The sequence below is a fragment of the Nicotiana tabacum genome, chromosome 8, assembly GCF_000715075.1.
Source record: "Nicotiana tabacum cultivar K326 chromosome 8, ASM71507v2, whole genome shotgun sequence".
Lineage (NCBI taxonomy): Eukaryota > Viridiplantae > Streptophyta > Magnoliopsida > Solanales > Solanaceae > Nicotiana > Nicotiana tabacum.
In genome coordinates this window covers 158,948,536-158,967,536 of record NC_134087.1, presented here as the reverse complement: position 1 = coordinate 158,967,536, position 19,001 = coordinate 158,948,536, and the positions used below count along the sequence as shown (strand labels likewise).

At 37.8% G+C, this 19,001-nt stretch overlaps 1 pseudogene; it reads right to left on the bottom strand.

Annotated features, from left to right (window-relative positions):
* Positions 1 to 4,432: 4,432 nt before the first annotated feature.
* Positions 4,433 to 8,454, bottom strand: LOC107785998 (premnaspirodiene oxygenase-like; annotated as a pseudogene).
* Between the last annotated feature and the right edge of the window lie 10,547 nt (positions 8,455 to 19,001).

The following is a 19,001-nucleotide window of genomic DNA, read 5'->3' as shown; positions in this document are numbered from 1 at the left end:
TGAGGTTGTTTGCATTGGAAAATTTAGGGATTAGACCAATATAAGTCTCATTTACACCACTAGGCAGAGTTTGAGTATCAAAAACCTTGTGACAGTAGGACTCTACTGAGTTATTGATGATGTGCCAGTATTTTTTATAAAAAAGGGTGAATTCCATCTGGCCCAGGTGCTTTAAAGGGTTTGAATGAAAAAACAGCATTTGTGATTTCCTCATTTGTTAAAGCCTTGTCAAGGCTAGCTAAATAAATTTTATTAAGGCTTGATGGATCCCCTAGGGTGTCCTTCCTATGTGAGGAGGTTTTTGAAGTTGTGAAAATATTTCTAAAGAAGTCAAGAGTATGGCTAAGGATGGAAGGGGGGGGGGGTCAGTGATCCAATCATCATTGTTGTTTTTAAAATACACGATGGCATTATGACGCTTACGATTAGAGGCCATAACATGGTAGAACCTTGTATTTGCATTCCCATCGTTCAACCAACAGATCCTTGATCGTAGTTTCCAAAAGTCCTGCTCCATTTTCAATATATTATTATATTGTAATTGGAGCTTAGATTCAAGGTCTTGCAGGAAGAAACTTCTATGGTAAGAAGGGGAGGTTTGAATACCATTTAGCCGGTCTAGCAGGATTTTTTTCTTTTTAAAGATGTCGCCAAATGTTTCATTTTTCTAGTTTACTACCGTGCTTTAAAAATAGTTTGAGATTCTGTTAAGAAATTGTTGGACCAACAAGTTTTAACTATGTTAATAAAATCCGGATGCCTACACCAAATAGTCTCAAGTCTAAAAGGTTTATTAGAGAAATTGATATTACTAGGATTTAATACAACTAATAACGGACTATGGTCGGAGTGGGTTCTAGGCAAATGAGTGACCATAGCTTTTGAAAAAAGGGATAGCCAATCGTTATTAAAAAAAATTCTATCTAATCTCTCCATTATAAGGCCTCTAGATTTTTTCCTATTATTAGTCCAAGTATATTTACAACCTTTATACCCTAGGTCTAAGAGGTTGCATTTGTTGATACTATTCCATAGGGTGTTACTTCTTCTATGGTTTATAGGATTCCCTTCAAACTTATTATTTGCACAAAAAATATCATTAAAATCTCCCCCTAGGAGGCAAGGCTTAGAGTTATTTAAATGGATTTGTTTTATATTATTTCACAGTGTACATCTTTTCCCTAAGCTAGTACTCGCATAAACTGAGGAGAATAACCAAACAGTATTAAAGGGAGTTACCTCAATGTTGGCGTGGATTTCTTGGTTCCTCCTAACAAAATCATGCACTTTCACTATGCTGGCATCCCACATGATGACCATACCCCCCGCTTGGCCCTCTACTGGAACCTCGACCATATTTGTGAAGGGAAATATTAAGAAGGGTGGTATGGTTTTCCATACGAGTTTCTAACAAGGTAACCATGCAGGGTTTGTGAGTATCAACCATCTCCCTAAAGTTGATACGAAAGTTGTCATTGTTTCCACCACGAATATTCCAAATGATTATACTAGTAGGTCTATACATCATTGATACATGGTTGTTGATTGAGTTGTTCTCCATTCTTGCATGGAGCAATGGGTTCTCTTCATGGATGGAACTAGTATCATTTTATTGCTCCCAACCGTTGGATTTTGAGGGGGTCTGATGTCTATTGAGAACTTGTACAACGTTGGAGGGAAACTGAGCACATATCTCTTCTCTTGCATCTCTCTGAACAGATAGACTTTTACATTATTTAGACTTGAGAATTCTATTATCTCTTCCGACCCTAGTAAGTTCATTTCTTCTACATTCTCTACTGGTGGCTCTACGTGTTCTTCCACATTGGAATTTGCTGGTTGTGGCGGTGGATTGTTCACTTGGGGGGGAGAAAAGAGAGGGAAATCCAGATTCATGTTCTGAGGTTGGAGGGGTTGAAGTGGTGAGGGAGGTTCCACTGATTCCTCATGGCTTGGGCTTGTTGAGCATTCAAGTTGGGGGCCAAAGGTTGAAGTATATTGTTTAGCCAAACATGTTTGTGATAATTGCTCATGACCGTGTGCATTTCTTCGCTGACAAGTTGTGCTAGGAAGTGAGAGTTTTAGATGATCACAGTTTCTTGGCCATCTAACATCATGTTGAATGTTACTGCATGACCCATCAGTGTTTGTTCTATCCATGACAGAGGTTGGTGATCTTGAGGGAGTGGTGGTTGGATGAAGAATACTGTTTGGTTTCCCTGTGGGTTGTTCACATTTGGGGGGTGGGTTTGCCATTGAGTGAGCTCTATGATGACTTAGGATTTGGACAAAGCTGTATCTCCTTCGTTGAGATAGAGGAATTCTTGGCATATTGATTACTTAGAGGGTGATTTATATTTTCTATAATGGGTTGTACAGAGGAAGATAGAAAGGTTTCAGTAGAATGGTTATCTAGGGTGCCAATGATTGGGTCTATTTGCATGCATTCTTTGCATGCAGGAGAATAGATTTTAAGCGGATTTGGTGCATCAGTAGGGACAGGCACATGGTGATCACTATTGGCCATTTGGCTAGGAGGTGGGGGCATGAGGGGCCTGGTCTTTTACCATGCGGAGGTTAGTGGAAGAATTAGTGTTTATAGGAAAGTTTAGTAGAAGATTTTCGGAAGGAGCATTTATTAAATCTAGGGTAATATTGTTTTTAGTAGCCTTGTTATCTTCTATAATTTGATTAGGAGTGGTAATTAAGGCTTGCATGTTAAGTAAATCAGTGACCTCCAAGTCAGCCACGTTGTGACTAGGAGAGCTAGGTAAAGAGACGTTGTCAATGTTTAACTTAGAAAATTTATTAGAGTTTTGTAAATAGTTTTTTTTTATTTTTATTTCTGTGGGCGGATTAACTAAGGTGAAAATTTTTGCAGTCCACAAGATTTCCTTGAGAATGATAGAAAACATTATTTGTAGATTTATTATTATTCAAAGATTGAGTGTTAATGGGGATATGCATAGTATTAGGGGTAGACGAAGAGTACTTACCTGACATTGGATGAAAAGGTTTTGCTTGAATACCTAGGTTTTGGTTTTTTCCAGAATTTCTCCCATTGGCCCGTTTCTTCTTTGGGACTGTTTGCCATGCTAGTTCATTTACTTCACTGTCGTTGCCCACCTCTTTAGGCATAGGACTATTATTAACCATAGAGTTGTTTGATGACAGTAATGTTTTAGCATAAAAACACTTCAATGCAACATGACCTAGTCTTCTACATTGTTTGCATAGGATATTCTCCCCCTCATATTAGATGATTTGTTTATGATGGCCAATGTTGATGAATGAGATTACTGGGACTTCAAGAGGAAGCTCTATGCATAATCTGGCATAGCGACCCCTTAGAGTGGAAGAGGTGCACGCATCAACCTTTAGTAATTTACCAATGGCATTTTCATTTTTTGCCAAGATGATACCATTATAAAACTTGGTTGGTAACTAGGGCAGACGGATCCAAATGGCTGTGAGGGAGCTCTTAACTTCTGTTGCTACAAAGTTTGGCTTCCATCTTTGAATAGAGGGGAAATGACCAAATATGAACCATGAGCTAGCATTTATGACTTTAATCATGCGTTCTTCACATTTTAATTTGGCTATGTAGTAGTCTGCTCCCAAATCAATGAGGGGGAAATTATCTATAATTTTCCAGGCTTCCTGGATTTTCTTTTTTAATATATGGTGTTGAATTTTCTTACCAATTAGCTTGATAATGAGAGAGTATTTCCAAGGTTGATATATACGTGCTTGATCTTCCACTGTGAGTTGAATTCTCTTTTCATCTATCATCATTTGGTGATTTGGGCAAAAGATTCTTGGACCTTAGTAGCAGTATCCATATTTGTTGAGGTCTTAGCAATAGTTAAGGAATGTTGTACTCCTTCGATCAGTTTTTCTTTGAAGCTTTTAATTTTTTTTTTTGGGTGGTAGTGTCCTTATCTGGTGGTTTAGGGGGGATATGGCGGTTGATGTTTTTAGCCATTTTAATGATTGAAAAGAGAAGTTGAAGATGTTCTGTAGGTTAGTGAGAAGGTAGAGTTTCTCTCACTAGTTCGGCACAATAGTCCTCAAAGGTGATAAGTGTTAACTATTGATACTTTGTGCAGCATTAGGCCTTATAGTGTTTAGTTTTTAATTATTTTTGTATGATCCGATTTTAGAGTCAAATGACCTAGCTAGTATGTTAAATTGCTTATGGTTAAATAGAATTTTTTTTAATTTGGCCAAGAAAATAATAATCAATCTAAATACTGTATTTAAAATTTGATAACAATACAATATTATACAATGAAAATACACCACACAAACAACCTGTAAATCCGGATATCGATTTGGACCAGAAACAATTAACATTCTCTTGGAGAAAAGAGAAACAAAATGTACGTAAATTACATATATACCACACAAAACGGTGAAACATATTATTTGGTCCGAGCTTTTTAACCAAAATATTCAACTAACTTTGGATCTTATTATTTGCACATTTTCATGGTACACTTCAAAGGTAATATGGAGACACATCTAATAAACTGAAAGAAGGCGAAACATTACATAGGTATGACTTTTCACCATTTAAATCACAACATCAAAAAATTTCATCGTCCTTGTGATCTATGGCAATTAAGTATAGATCTTTCTTTTTCCCTACAGTTAATCCATTTTTCTCAGTCATATCCAAATCTTCTGGACTAGTTCCAAATTGAAGCACCCAATTAAAGTGGTAGAGTAACTGCGCCAAGGGATATTTAATAGTTGCTAAACCAAATTGTATTCCTGGACAAATCCTTTTGCCCGCACCAAATGGAACAAGCTCAAAATGATTTCCCGTAAAGTCAATATGAGAATTTTCAAATCTCTCTGGAATAAAACTCTCAGGGTCATGCCAAATTTCTGGATCTCTTCCAACTGCCCATAGATTAATCAACACTCTAATCTTAAGAGGTAGTGTATATCCATCAATATATGTTTGTTCCCTACATTCCCTAAACAGCAAGGAACCCGGAGGATGTAGCCTGAATATTTCTTTAATGACCATATTAAGGTATGGTAATTTATCAAGATCTTTTCATCAAAACTTGTGTTTCCCTTGAAGACTTGTCTCACTTCACTTTGTGCCTTGATCATAATTTTAGGATTCTTCATCATTTCTGATAATGCCCAAATAATAGTCGCAGCTGAAGTTTCTGTTCCACCAGCGAATGTGTCCTACTTCAACAAAAATAAATAAATAAAGAGAACATATTGGTGCACATATAATAACGATAATGTACATAAAAGTTCAATGAGATATCTTCAAACTTGTTTAAAGTTCTACACATCCAACTAACTGGAGAATAAATTTGAACATTATTTTGATTTAATTAGCTAGGTACGTTTGATTGAAGCCTTCAACTAGCATGTGGTTGAGGCGTACGTCGTTGTTATCATTAGATGCATTTGAGTGAAGATTATGTATGCATCGCCACTCAATTGGCACATGGGGAGTCTTTGTTCTCGAAGGCGGATCCAGAATTTAAACTCCTTTTCCTTGCTTGATCTCTGAATGTAATAGGAAAAAAATTGAAAGAGAAATTGCCGCTACAGTCTATACTTCAAGATCGGAGTATTATAGCAACAGGAGCGGCCCTTCCCTAAAGCAGGTAAAACAACTGCTTTAGGCCCTATATTTGTGGAGGTCTCATTTTTTGTTACACCTAATAAGATATACTTTTTATACATAGTAGACAAGACTATTTTTTCACTTCAAAATAGATTTGAACAATTCGTAGCATATGAAATTATTTTGATTTTCTATTTATCGGTAAATAACTGAGATTGTGAGATGATGGAAATTTGAAAAAAAATGCCTTGAATGTTCCTGGAAGCATAATAATTAATCTAATATTGATGGTTTAGATTTATTTTCTGAATTAAAAGTGTTAAGAAAAATAGTACAATTAGAAGATAACAATTTAATTGATATATTCAGTCAAATAATTTCTTCAAATGCCTATATTGCTTATAGAATAATGATGATAACCCCTATTACCGTTGCTTCAACGGAAACAAGTTTTTCAAAACTAAAATTGATAAAATTTTACCTAAAATCAACAATGCTTTAAGAGAGATCAAATGAATTAACTATATTGTCAATTGAGAAAGACTTATTAGGAGAATTGATTATAAGAATATTATTAATAGCTTTGCAAAAAAAAAAAAATGAAAAATTAGACTTCACAAAAAAAAAAGTTAAGATCCCTGATAAGTTTAGCTTTAGGCCACAAAATTTGTCGGGCCGCCCTTTAGCACAATTTTGGTATATGAGGAAAACAATCGTGATGCGCACGTACTAAATGCATGGGAAGACTTATGGGCCGCTTTACGGATTTTGTGGCCTAAAGCTAAAACATATTAAAAGGCCCTTAAATTTCTTTTGTAAAATTCATATAATAATGAGATACAAAGAAACTCTAGGACTTTGGCTTAGTGATAAATTTACAATCCGTAATGTGTGAATTAGGTGCACGTCACGGCTTGGAACTTTATCGTAAATGAAAATATGACATTAATTAAGTGAAAGAAGATAAAGGGGGCACGACAAATATCTATCGACTTTCGGACCTTTTGCCCTATTGTATTTGGGATTCTCTTATAAAGATGAAGCAAAAAAATACTTTCTAATAGATGGATCAATAAAATTTGGTGAAAAGAAATAATCAACTTACAGAAATGAAAATTAGAAAGTAAAATCATTAGAAACATTAGAAAAAACATGAGTGTACATACAGGAGAAAAAAATTAGATTTGATAACAAAGGTAAATACATCATTCAATTAAACGACAAATAAATTTATCGTTATTTATCACTCAATCGTATAACTTTAATTAAAAAATTTAAAATATTTTATTAATAATATTTACATAAAATATATGTGACACATAGTATTTAAAATTGGGGCCCTTAATATTTTGGGGGGCCTAAGGCAATAGCTTCATTTGCCTTACCCTTAGGCCGGCCCCGGGAAGACTTTAAGTATATACTCTCTCATTTTCATTCCATGTGTCTTGTTTTGATGGGGCACAAAGCTTAAAAAAATAAGGAAAACTTTTGAATTTTTGGTCTCAAATAAAGATGTGTAGTAGTGTATCAAAATATGCCCCTTGAACTTGTGTTCTTAAATTTTCCACCTGGAATGTTAGACTTGAAAAGTTACTAAATATAGAAAGTAGCATTATTTTAAAACGGACAAAGAAGGAAAGTAAGATGCATAAATTAGAAGTATGATAATCAAAGTAGATAAGTAGTTTTTTACTGCAACACTCTCTGCATACATGAGTAGGATCAAAACAAGACCAAAGAGATCATTAAAACGTCATTAGATTATGAGGAAGGACTCTTAGTAAGGTGATTATGGACGTGATAAGTTAAATCTTAATTAGTCTCCATTTTATTCCTAATTTAGAAGTTATATGCTTGTGCGTGCATTAATTTAATCGCAAGGAGACAGATGATAATTATCATGAGCTGGGAGAAAACTTACAGAAATGACTGCTTTTATGTGATCATTTGTGATTGGAAATTGAAGTTCGCCATTGTCCTTAATTCTTAGGAGAACATCAACCAAATCTTCACCTCCAAACTCACCATTTCCCTTGCTTCCAGCAGCTCTATTCTTAATATGCTCGTTGATTATGTCCTCAAGAGCTGCATCAGCCCTTTTATGCAGCTTTATGAATCTTGATTTTGCCCCACTCATCTTGTGAATTAATAACTTCCAAGAAGGGATAAAATCACCCACATCAACTAATCCTCCTACTGATTCCAGTACTTCACTCAACAATTTTATCAACTCGTCTTGATTTTTACATGCATTCCCAAAGGCTGATCTACAAATCACCGAGTTTGTAAACCGAAGAACTATTTGTGTCAGGTTGACAGCAGAACGTCCGTTCACGGATCGAATTGATGAAAGCAGACGCGAAAGTTCATCTTTTCGGATTGAGCAAAATGACTTGACCATCTTGACAGTTAGAAGTTCCATGACACATATTTTACGCATTTGCCTCCAATTGTCACCGTATGGTGCGAAGGCAATGTCTTTGCAATTGTAAGAAGAGATGTTTATAGATGTGAATACTGGCCTAGTAGCGAAGGCAAGATCGTGTGTTCTTAAAATTTGTTTTGTCATACTAGGTGATGATATGACTATTGTAGGAATTTCTCCAAGTTTCAAATACAAGATTGGACCATATTTTTTTGCTAATTTTGTAAGAGTTTGATGTGGAAGTCTCCCTCTGATCAAGTGATGGATACTACCAATAAGGGGGAGTCTCCATGGACCTGGAGGCAACTTTTGTTGTTTTGATTTTTTCCATTTGTTAAATACTACAATAAATAGGAAGGGAAAGAACATGAGCAGTGTAACGAATTTCAAAGTAGAGGAATAAATCTGCATCTTTCTATTTTTTACATTCAAGGAATTAAGGACTTTTGGTGTATATTGTTTAAGTTGGTTCATTTTAGCTGTCTTTTATAATGCTCCAAACAGTCTCAAGTCAAAACAAAGCTAGCAAGGCACATGAATTCAATGCATAAGAGTTAACTGATTTAGTTAAAGAGCCATAATAACATAACAGTAACGACGTGTAAAATTTTCTTAAATATTGGAGGCTCTTCGCCAGCTTTCTTTTATTAATGTGTGTGCTGTGCATATTCATATTGATGGTGATTAAAAAGAGAATGAATGACTCATTGCTAGAACACCATAAGAAAGAAGTAATTTTTAAACACTTCTTGCACAAATTAAATATTTGGTAAAAAGAAATGGAAGAGATATTATTGACTAAATAAAGTTATTTACAATCAAATATTGACAATAGACTAAAAGTGTTATGACCCAAAATTTCACCGGAGCCGTGATGGTACCTAATACCACTAACTAGGTAAGCCAACAACAAATATGTGAAAATAAACTTTAACAAAGGTAAGAAATTATCTCAAAAAGCAGCATAATATAAATATTTGAAGTTATAATGCTAATACAACTGAATACACCCCAAAACATTGTATCATCAAGTACATGAGCTCTATAGAGTGCTAAATACAAAGAATGAACAGATACAATACTGTCTGGAAGACTACAGTAAGAACATGAGATAAAGAGAGGACTTCAAGGCCCGTGAACGGAACACCAGTGCTAATTCGAAATCTCCAAGCTAATCCAGATACAGCTCACTAGAAACCGCCGCTATCAACAATTCGGATCTGCATACGAAATGCAGAGTATAGTATGAGTACAACTAACCTCATGTACTCAATACATAACAAGCTTAACCACTGCTGAAAGTAGTGATGCGCTTGGCACGATCCACTGCTCACTTTCCACAGCCAACAGTAGCAATAACACTAGAATAATAACATATGTAGGAATACAGCTCATGATGGTAAGCTTAGGTTAACACAATAAGAGGAAACATAGACATGCTTTTCAGATATAATAATCAAGGCACCAACTTCCATAGAATTCGCTTAAAAATGTATTTAATAGGATAAAACCACGATATCAAGCTCAAATCCTCAAGTACACTTACCAAATACAGCTCCACACCTGCATAATACAACTCTATGTTTGCATATCAGTTACACATGACAATTCAACAAAGAATCATAGCTTAAAAGTTAAGTATACATAATCTCAGCACCTTCATATAGTGCCTGGCACAAAGTGCACCTCAATCATACTCTAAGCACGCCCCCGATGCCTGGCTAAAACCCCATCGAATCTCACACACACATATTGTAATGAACCGGCCAGTCATTTTGAGAATTAACGCTCCAATCCCCTATTAACTATTTTTCCCATGTCTATTTCTGTTATTGTGATTTGCCGGGATGGTTCATCTTGAGTTCGGAGTATTTTGGGACACTTAGTCCCTAAATGAGAGTTTAAGTCTTAGAATTTGGATCATAGTCGGAAGAATATGATGACGTTATATCCATTGGGTGATTTCGGGCTTAGGGACATGTCTGAATTGTATTTTGGAAATCTGTAGCTTATTTAGGCTTGAAATAACGAAAAGTTATATATTTGGAGTTTCGGGCAGATAGTGGAATTTTTTATATCAGAGTCGGAATTCGATTACGGAAATTTGGAATAGGTTCGTAACGGTGAATATGACTTATGTGCAAAATTTAGGGTCATCGGGCATGGTTTGGTTGGTTTCAGCATCGGTTGTAGAATTTTGAAATTTCAAGTTCATTAGGTTCGTATTAGAGGGTGATTCGTAGTTTTAGCCTTGTTTGATGTGATTTGAGGGCTCGACTAAGTTCGTATGATGTTTTAGGATCGGTTGGTAAGTTTGGTTGAGGTCCCGGGGGCCTCGGGTGAGTTTTGGGTGCTTAACTGATGAGAATTTGGACTTAGGCAATTTCTAAAGTTGCTGAACCTGTTGTTTTTGTATCTGCGGATCTTCGACCGCGGGTGCGGTGCTGCAGAGACCGCTGAGTGAATCGCAGAAGTAGAATTGGATTGGAGCATCAGGGACCGCAGATGCGACTGGGGAAATGCAAATGCAGGACCACAGCTGCGGCCCCAACACGGATAAGTTTTTTCCGCACCTGCGATGGTTTCTCTGTAGGTGCGGTACCGCAGATGCAGTGGACCCCTCGCAGAAGCGGGATCTCTAGCAAAAAAAGGGCCAAATCGAGGGTTTTATCCCATTTTCAATTTTGGAACTTTTGGAGCTCGGTGGGAGACGATTTCTTGAGAGATTTTGAAGGAGAACTATTGGGTAAAGAATTCTAACTCTAATTTGGTTCTAATACATTTATCTATTGTTATTTTCCTCATTGAATTAAGGGATTTGAGGTTGGAAGTTTGGAAATGGGAGAAAAAGTACCCCAATGAATTTTTTTAGTTTTGAATAGGAATTTGATGTCAGATTGGGATGATTTTTATACGAGTGAACTCGTGAGTGAATGGGTGTTCAAAATTTGTGATTTTTACCCGATTCCGAGACATGGGTCCAGGGAGGATTTTTGGACCTTTTCCTATTTTCAGCCTTAACTTTGAATTAATTAGTTAAATTAGTTGCTTGTAGTTTTATTTACGTTATGTAATTGATTTGATTAGATTTGGGCCACTCGAAGTTGGATACTCGTGGCAAGGGCGTGATATCAGATTGATTTTGAGCTTGGTTCGAGGTAAGTGGCTTCCCTAACCTTGTGTGGGGGAACTCCTCTTAGGATTTTGGCACTGTTGTTATATGAATGTCGTGTACGTGAGGTGACGAGTGCGTACTCATGCAAATTGTTGAAAACCCCCATTTTCATTAAGTAAATATCTATGTTTTCCTTTAATAGAGCAATACTAGTATGTGAAGCCTCCTGTTTAGCTTAGGAAAGTATGCCTATGTGACTTAACTACTTTACTTGGATTCTGTGTAACATGTTTAGGATAGAAATTACTTGTCTCCTTGATACGAACTTGAATAGAATTGTATATTTATCGTTGAGACTATTGTGTGTATTGATTGTTTTAGGTATTTACATTTGGGACTATGGGACGGTATCCCGGGAGATCCCCTGGTACTGGATATTTACTTTGGGACGACGGAACGATATTCCGGGAGATCCCCCTGCACATTTATGATTTGTATTACGGGACGGTATCCCTGGAGATCCTCTGTGTATTTACGTTTGGGACGATATCCTGGGAGATCCCCTGTTGCTTTTGTGTGTGTACGGAGTTATGCTTTTCTGTGATTTCATTTCATTAATTGTTAGCAATTATCTTCACTGCCATATTTCATACTACTTATCTTGTTATTTACATAATCAGTAGAGCCCTGACCTAATCTCTTCACTACTCGATCGAGGTTAGACTTGGCATTTACTAGGTACCACTATGGTGTACTCACGGCCTTTCCTGCACGTGTTTTTTGTGTGCAGATCCAGGTTCTACTTCTCAGCCATACTTCCAGTGAGGCGAGGCGATACAGAGACTTCGAGGTATATCTGCTGCGTCCGCAGACCTAGAAGTCCCCCTCTACTCTTCCTTTAGTTATAGATATTCCTGTATTTTTCTTCGTTGTTAGACTTTCTAGAGACTAGAAACACTATGTACCTCTGTAGCTTGTGATTTCATGAGATTTCGAGTTTTAGGAGTGCTATGTTAAGTTGATGGAGTGTTATTATTGTAAATTGTCGAGCGGCATTTTAAACTCCTTTATTATATTTTCATGTTAATTGTTAGTTTTGCATTTTTATTTCATTTTCGAGATTTTGCTAGGCTTACCTAGTTGTAGAGATTAGTTCCGTCACGATAGTTCACGAATAGAGAACTTGGATCGTGACAAGTTGGTATCAGAGCTCTAGGTTCATAGGAGTCATGAATCACAAGCCGGTTTATTAAAGTCTCGCGGATCGTTACGGAGACGTCTGTACTTATCTTCGAGAGGCTATGTAACTGTTAGGAAAATTTCACTTCATTTGATTCCTTTTGTGCAAAATTATTGATTTCAAAATTCTAAACCTCTGTCTTCTATTCTCTCACAGATGGTGAGGACACGTGCTACTGGAGATGACCAGGCACCTACGCCCCCTGCTAGAGTCGCGAGCTTCCATAGAGGAGCCACCAGCAGCTCCAGCCGGATCCCAGGCGCCTGATACGCCTACTGTTACTACTACTCCAGCTCTCCAGGAGACCCTTGCACAATTCATGAGCATGCACACAACTTTAGCTCAAGCAGGGTTTATTCCCCTTACTAAAGCCACATCTTAGGCCGGGGGAGGAGCACAGACTCCCACCACCCGCACTCCAGAGCAGCGGGTTCAGGTTGATCAAATCCCAGAGGTTATACTGGTACTGCCTGTATCCCCATTTCAGCCCGAGGATAGGGCCGCAGCTTCAGAGGAGGAGCAGCAAAAGCTTGAGAGGTATAAGAAGTACAAGCTACCTATATTCAGTGGTCTAGCATCAGAGGATACTCAGGGAATTCTGGAGGAGTGCCACTGTATCCTCCGCAGTATGGGTATAACAGAGTTGGGTGGGGTTTCTTTTACTGCCTTCCAACTTCGAGGTGCAGCCTATCAATGGTGCAGGACTTATGAGTTGGATAGTCCAGCTGAGGTAGCTTCCCTTTTATGGACTCAGTTCTCTGACATGTTTTTGAGAGAGTATGTCCCTCAGAGCCTTAGGGACGCTTGGCGCGTGGAGTTTGAGCAGTTGCGCCAGGGTACTATTACTGTTTCAGAGTATTCTATCCATTTTAGTGACTTGTCTAAACATGCACCAGCCTTGGTTTCTATAGTTCGTGAGAGAGTTCGCCGGTTTATTAAGGGGCTCATTCCCAGCATCTGGTCTAGCATGGCTCGAGAGTTGGATATGGATATTGCTTATCAGTAGGTGGTGAGAATTGATAGGAGAGTAGAGGGCATGCTTGCTCGGGATAGGGAAGAGAGTGAGGCCAAGATATCTCGAGAGTCGGGCCATTATTCCGGTGCCCATGCCCTAGTTGCAATTCGTCATGGTAGGGGTTTTGTAAGTCGCCCTATTCACTCATCTCTTCTAGCAGCCAGTGGTATTCCAGCTCCGCCTAGACCTCAGGAGTCTTATTATGCACCTCTAGTATCTAGTGTGCCTCATGCACGAGGTGCCATACGTGGTCAGTCTACCAGACCTGGCCCAAGTCAGTCAAAGCCGCCACGTCCTCCCAAAGCTTGTTTTGAGTGTGGTGAAACACGCCATATGGTAAGGGATTGCCTAGACTTAAGAGGGGTGCACCTCAACAGCCTTCTCAGCCACAACGTGCTCCACCGAGTCCCTAGGATATGATTACAGCACCAGCTGCCACCCCACCTACTCAGCCAGCCCGAAGTAGAGGTCGGGGTGGTAGGGGTCGTCCTAAAGGGGGAGGCTAGGCCAGATACTATGCCCTTCCTGCCCGCATTGAGGCTGTCACTTCCGATTCTGTCATCATAAGTATTGTTCCGGTCTATCATAGAGATGCATCAGTTCTATTCGATTGAGGCTCCACTTATTCTTATGTGTCTTCTTATTTTGCCCCATATTTGGGTGTATCTCAGGATTCTTTGAGTTCCCCTATTTATGTTTCCACTCCTGTAGGAGATTCTCTTATTGTGGACCGCGTTTATCGGTCGTGTTTGATTACTCTTAGTGGTTTTGAGACTAGAGACGATTTATTATTGCTCAGCATGGTAGATTTTGATGTTATCTTGGGCATGGACTGGTTATCGCCCCCATTATGCTATTCTTGATTATCATGCCAAAATCGTGACGCTGGCTATGCCAGGTGTACCACGAGTAGAGTGGAGGGGTACTTTAGATCACACTCCCAGTAGAGTCATTTCATTTCTTAAGGCTCAACAAATAGTTGAGAAGGGGTGTGACGTGTATCTAGCCTATGTGAGAGATGTCAGTATTGATACCCCTATAGTTGATTCAGTCCCAGTAGTAAGGGATTTTCATGATGTGTTTCTAGCTGATCTTCCGGGTAAGCCACTCGAAAAATATATAGATTTTGGAATTGATCTATTTTTGGGCACTCAGTCTATTTCTATTCGTCCTTATCGTATGGCTCCTTGTGAGTTGAAGGAGTTGAAGGAACAGTTATAGGAATTGCTTGATAAGGGCTTCATTCGACCTAGTGTATCACCTTGGGGTGTTACTGTCTTGTTTGTGAATAAAAAGGATGGTTATATGCTTATGTGCATTGATTATCGCCAGTTGAACAAAGTGATAGTGAAGAACCGGTATCTTTTGCCTCGTGTTGATGACCTGTTTGATCAGTTGCAGGGTGCTTGAGTGTTTTCTAAGATTAACTTGTGTTAAGGTTATCATCAGTTAAAGATTCGGGAGCCAGATATCCCGAAGACTGCTTTCAGGACTCGGTATTGGGCTTATTTATGGTTTCAAAAGGTAAAATACTAAGGCAACAAACAAAACACATATAACAAGTTTGGGGAAGCATATAAACAGATAAAAGAGCTCAAACAGACCTCCTTAAATCAAAGAAAAGCATGTAGTTTAGCATGTCTTACACATACTGATTAGGGTCTGATTAAACTTAACAGTTGGGACAGACTGATTTATTGCATATTTCAGATAAGAAGCCCAAATCAGGCCTGCCTGCTGGTTGTAGTTAATAAAATCTGATTCCGTTTATAAACTACCCTATGGCTTGCCTAAGTGTTAGACGAAAATCTATAGGCATGATATCTACTGATTTCAGAAAAGATGAAGTATACTGATTTTAGAAAACGTTTGTCAGTTATTCAAGAAAGACGAGTTTTGACAAAAGATCATAAATTCCGCAGACGTTAGACAATGATTTTAGATTTGTAGACAAGTGAGACGTTTCAGACTTGGTTATTAATTCCTATAGGCATTCTTTCTAGGCGTTGTTGATTTTAAACACTTTTACAAACATAGCAAGAGTGCAGAAATCCTATAGGCATGGCATCTAAATGCTATACTTCGTTTAAGCCTATGAACATGATATCTAAATGTAGTTAGTTGTTTAAGCCCTATAAACAGGTTTTCCTGGTGATAGATGCATATGCAGGATTCGGATTTCCAGTTAACTATGAGCATGGTATCTATAGGCAGGATATCCATATGAATGCAGAATTTCAGAAACCTATAGGTAGGATATCTATATGGGTGCAGAATTCCTTATATGCATAGTATCTACATATGAAAGTGCAGAATTCCTATAGGCAGGATATCTATGTGATATGCAGAATTCAGAAATTCCCTATGAGCAGGATATCTACTCCTTTTACATGCATGGTTACCCTTCCCTTTTCACTAACCATCCCCAAAAGTTATTACAGTCCAAATAAAATAAAGAAAAATACATCAGAAATTAAAAATTACAACCAAGGAGAGCCTGATTCAGACTTCTTGTCTGAAGTATGAAGTAAACCAACTCCAAAGATCATGTTTCAAAGCCTTTCTCCCACTTGGGTGTGTTAGAGTTTCCTAAGAGTTTCATAAGAACTCCGGGCAGTGCTTACACCCAAATGTATCACCATATTAAGCCAAAGTGCAGTGTGGAAGGGCCAGTCCTCAGGTGTCCAAGTTCAGAGGGAACTCAAGGTCCCAAGGCAAGGCTCATAAGAAGGGGGCAGAACTTAGGAACTAAGAGAGAGTGTAAGTGCAGAATTCTGAAAGGGGGTGATCATAGGCTAAAAACTCGTATTTTAGTCATTGTAATAACACTTTAATTATTGCATTTTACAAAGGTTTGAGCTTAAATGATAATGAAATTGTACTAAATTCATGCTTTATGTCTTTCAGGAAGCTAATCCGGCTTAAGAATTAACTTTGGGATGAATTAGATTAATTTGGGGTTTTGAAGTCTGAGTAAAAGCTAAATAAATCAAGTCGGGATCGTGTTCGGGGGTCGCAAAGCAAGCACGGATAGAAAAATAAGAAAAAAACGAAGCAGCACAGAAAAATACACTGGGGCGCCGCGACAATGCAAAAATCTGCGCTGCATTGTTTTGCTACGTTAAAATGCATTCTGCCTCGGTCCAATCTTTGTACGCGGCACATGGGGCATCGTACGGGGCGCTGCGGACATGTAAAAATCATAGAACTACTCTATTTCGGTCTAAAAAGGGATAATTTATCAAAAACCCTTCACACACGATTAAAAAAAGGGGAAAACATCCATTATTGACGGAGGATACTGTTTTTGAGAGAGAAAAAGAAGAGGAGATCCATCTTGGAGGATCAAAATCAAGAGGAGACAACACTTTGGATCAAGGATTGAAAGAGTTTTTCTAAACCTTCTTGTAGTATCTATTTATTTTATGTTTAAGACTTATATTGTTGATGTAATTATGAGTGGCTAAAAACCCAAATATTTTGGGGTTATGGGTGTTAGATGATTATGTTGTTTGAAGCTTAGATTGATGATCTTGAAATTATCGTTAAGGGTTGTTTATTTGATTCTGCTGTTAATTATTTTACTGCGTAGCTAATAATGAAATACTATTTACGAATCTTAAGTTAAACTTGAAAAAAGAAAATTCTTGATTGCATATAGAATCAAATAGAGCAAGATCTGGATCCTGGTCATCGGGTGAAAGATTCGCGATTAAGATAGGACTATACTTAATTGCCTTGTTTGGTTGAGAAATAGGATTTGTAAATGCATTTGAGTTAATATTACTACCATAGAAATATAGGTATTAATTTAACTTGAATAGGCGCATAAGAAATTAACAGATTCTTATGGGTATTATTAACCCTATAATCAATAACCTAGATAATTCAACAAATTATTTTTAAGCTAAAAACGTAGCATGATCTCTAGCAAGCCCATGACCCCGGGATATCTCTTTTATTAATTGTTAAAAGAAAAATTCATAAGTGGCGTAGTAGCTTTGCATTGTATTATTGTTTGTCTACTAGTTAAATTGTAAATTGGTTATTTATGTATTTTGTGATGAATTAGCTTGAATTGATAATTGTTTGAGTTTGCATCAGTCGTTAAGTTAATCACAAGTCCTCGTGAGAATGATACTCTACTTATTACTATATTACTTGAAGATCGCGTACACTTGCGTGAGTGTTTTGGTCGCAACAAGTTTTTGGCGCCATTGCCGGGGTCTTGGAAATTAGCTACTTGACTAAGTTAAGCTTTTATCAGCTATTGGTTTAAGTATTAATTTTTAGTTCACTTTGTTTGTGCCACGCAGGCTCTTCTCTTGATTGCGGAGGAGTAGAAGCACAAGCAATCTCTTCCCTCTTGATCCTGAAATTGAAAGAACACTTCATAGAGCGAGGAAGGAGTTGGAAGCTAGATACAAAACAGAAAGAGAGTTGGACATTTTAGTTCAACCACAGCCAACAGTGATGGCAGGTAATGGAGGGCGTCCGGTGATAGAAGCTGCAAGGCCAAATCTTGCTAATATGACTCAGGCTATTGTGAAGCTTGATATCACTGGTCACTTTGAGCTTAAACAGTACATGGTACAGCTGATTCAGTCCATTGGGCAATATGTAGGTTTATCTCATGAAGAACCGTAGAGGCACATTCAGAATTTTTTGGAAATCACGGATACTTACAACTATCCAAATGTTTCCAAGGACTATGTCAGGCTAACCTTGTTTCCTTTTTCATTGTTGGGGGAAGCTAAAGAATGATTGCGGAGCCAGATTCTTGGGTTTCAACTATGGGATGGTGAGACTCTTCGCCAAGCTTGGGAAAGATACAAGAAACTACTCCGAGACTGTCCACATCATTGTCAAACTGATGATATATTGGGCCATACTTTTGTTGATGGATTAAATGAGACTTCAAAGATGAATCTTGATTCAGCTTGTGGAGGTAGTTGCATGGCAAGACCATATAGTGAAATACAACTTCTGCTAAACAACTTCACTGCTAATGATCATAATTGGCAAGGTGAGGGAGAACCAAGGAGAGCAATGAAACAGAAAGCAGCAGGGGTACTTGAACTTGATGATTTTTTTAGCCATGAGAGTAGATATAGCAAAATTGGCAAATCAAATGAATAGAATGATAATGAACCAGACACAACAAATGCAACATGTTCAACAAATGTCGATTTATTGTGAAATGTGTGGTGACAATCACACAAGTGACATGTGCCCAACGAATCCTGAATCTATTTATTATGTTGGACAACAAAGCAGAGGTCTAATGAACCAACAGGCACAATATGTTAACACTTACAATGCAAATTGGAAAAATCATCCTAATTTCTCTTGGGGTGGAAATCAATCAAATCAGAATCAATATAGACCCCAAGGAAATTTTAATCAACCTCAAAGGCCACCCCAGTAGGTAGAAGAAAGTACAAATGATTTGTTGAAGAAATTGTTGCATGACAATCAACAACTCAGAACTGATTTCAGAAATCTTGAATGGCAAATGGGACAACTAGCTGCAAATCAAAACACTAGACCTGCAGGTGCTCTTCCAAGTGATACAGAGAAAAATCCGCAAGTTAGTGCAATTAC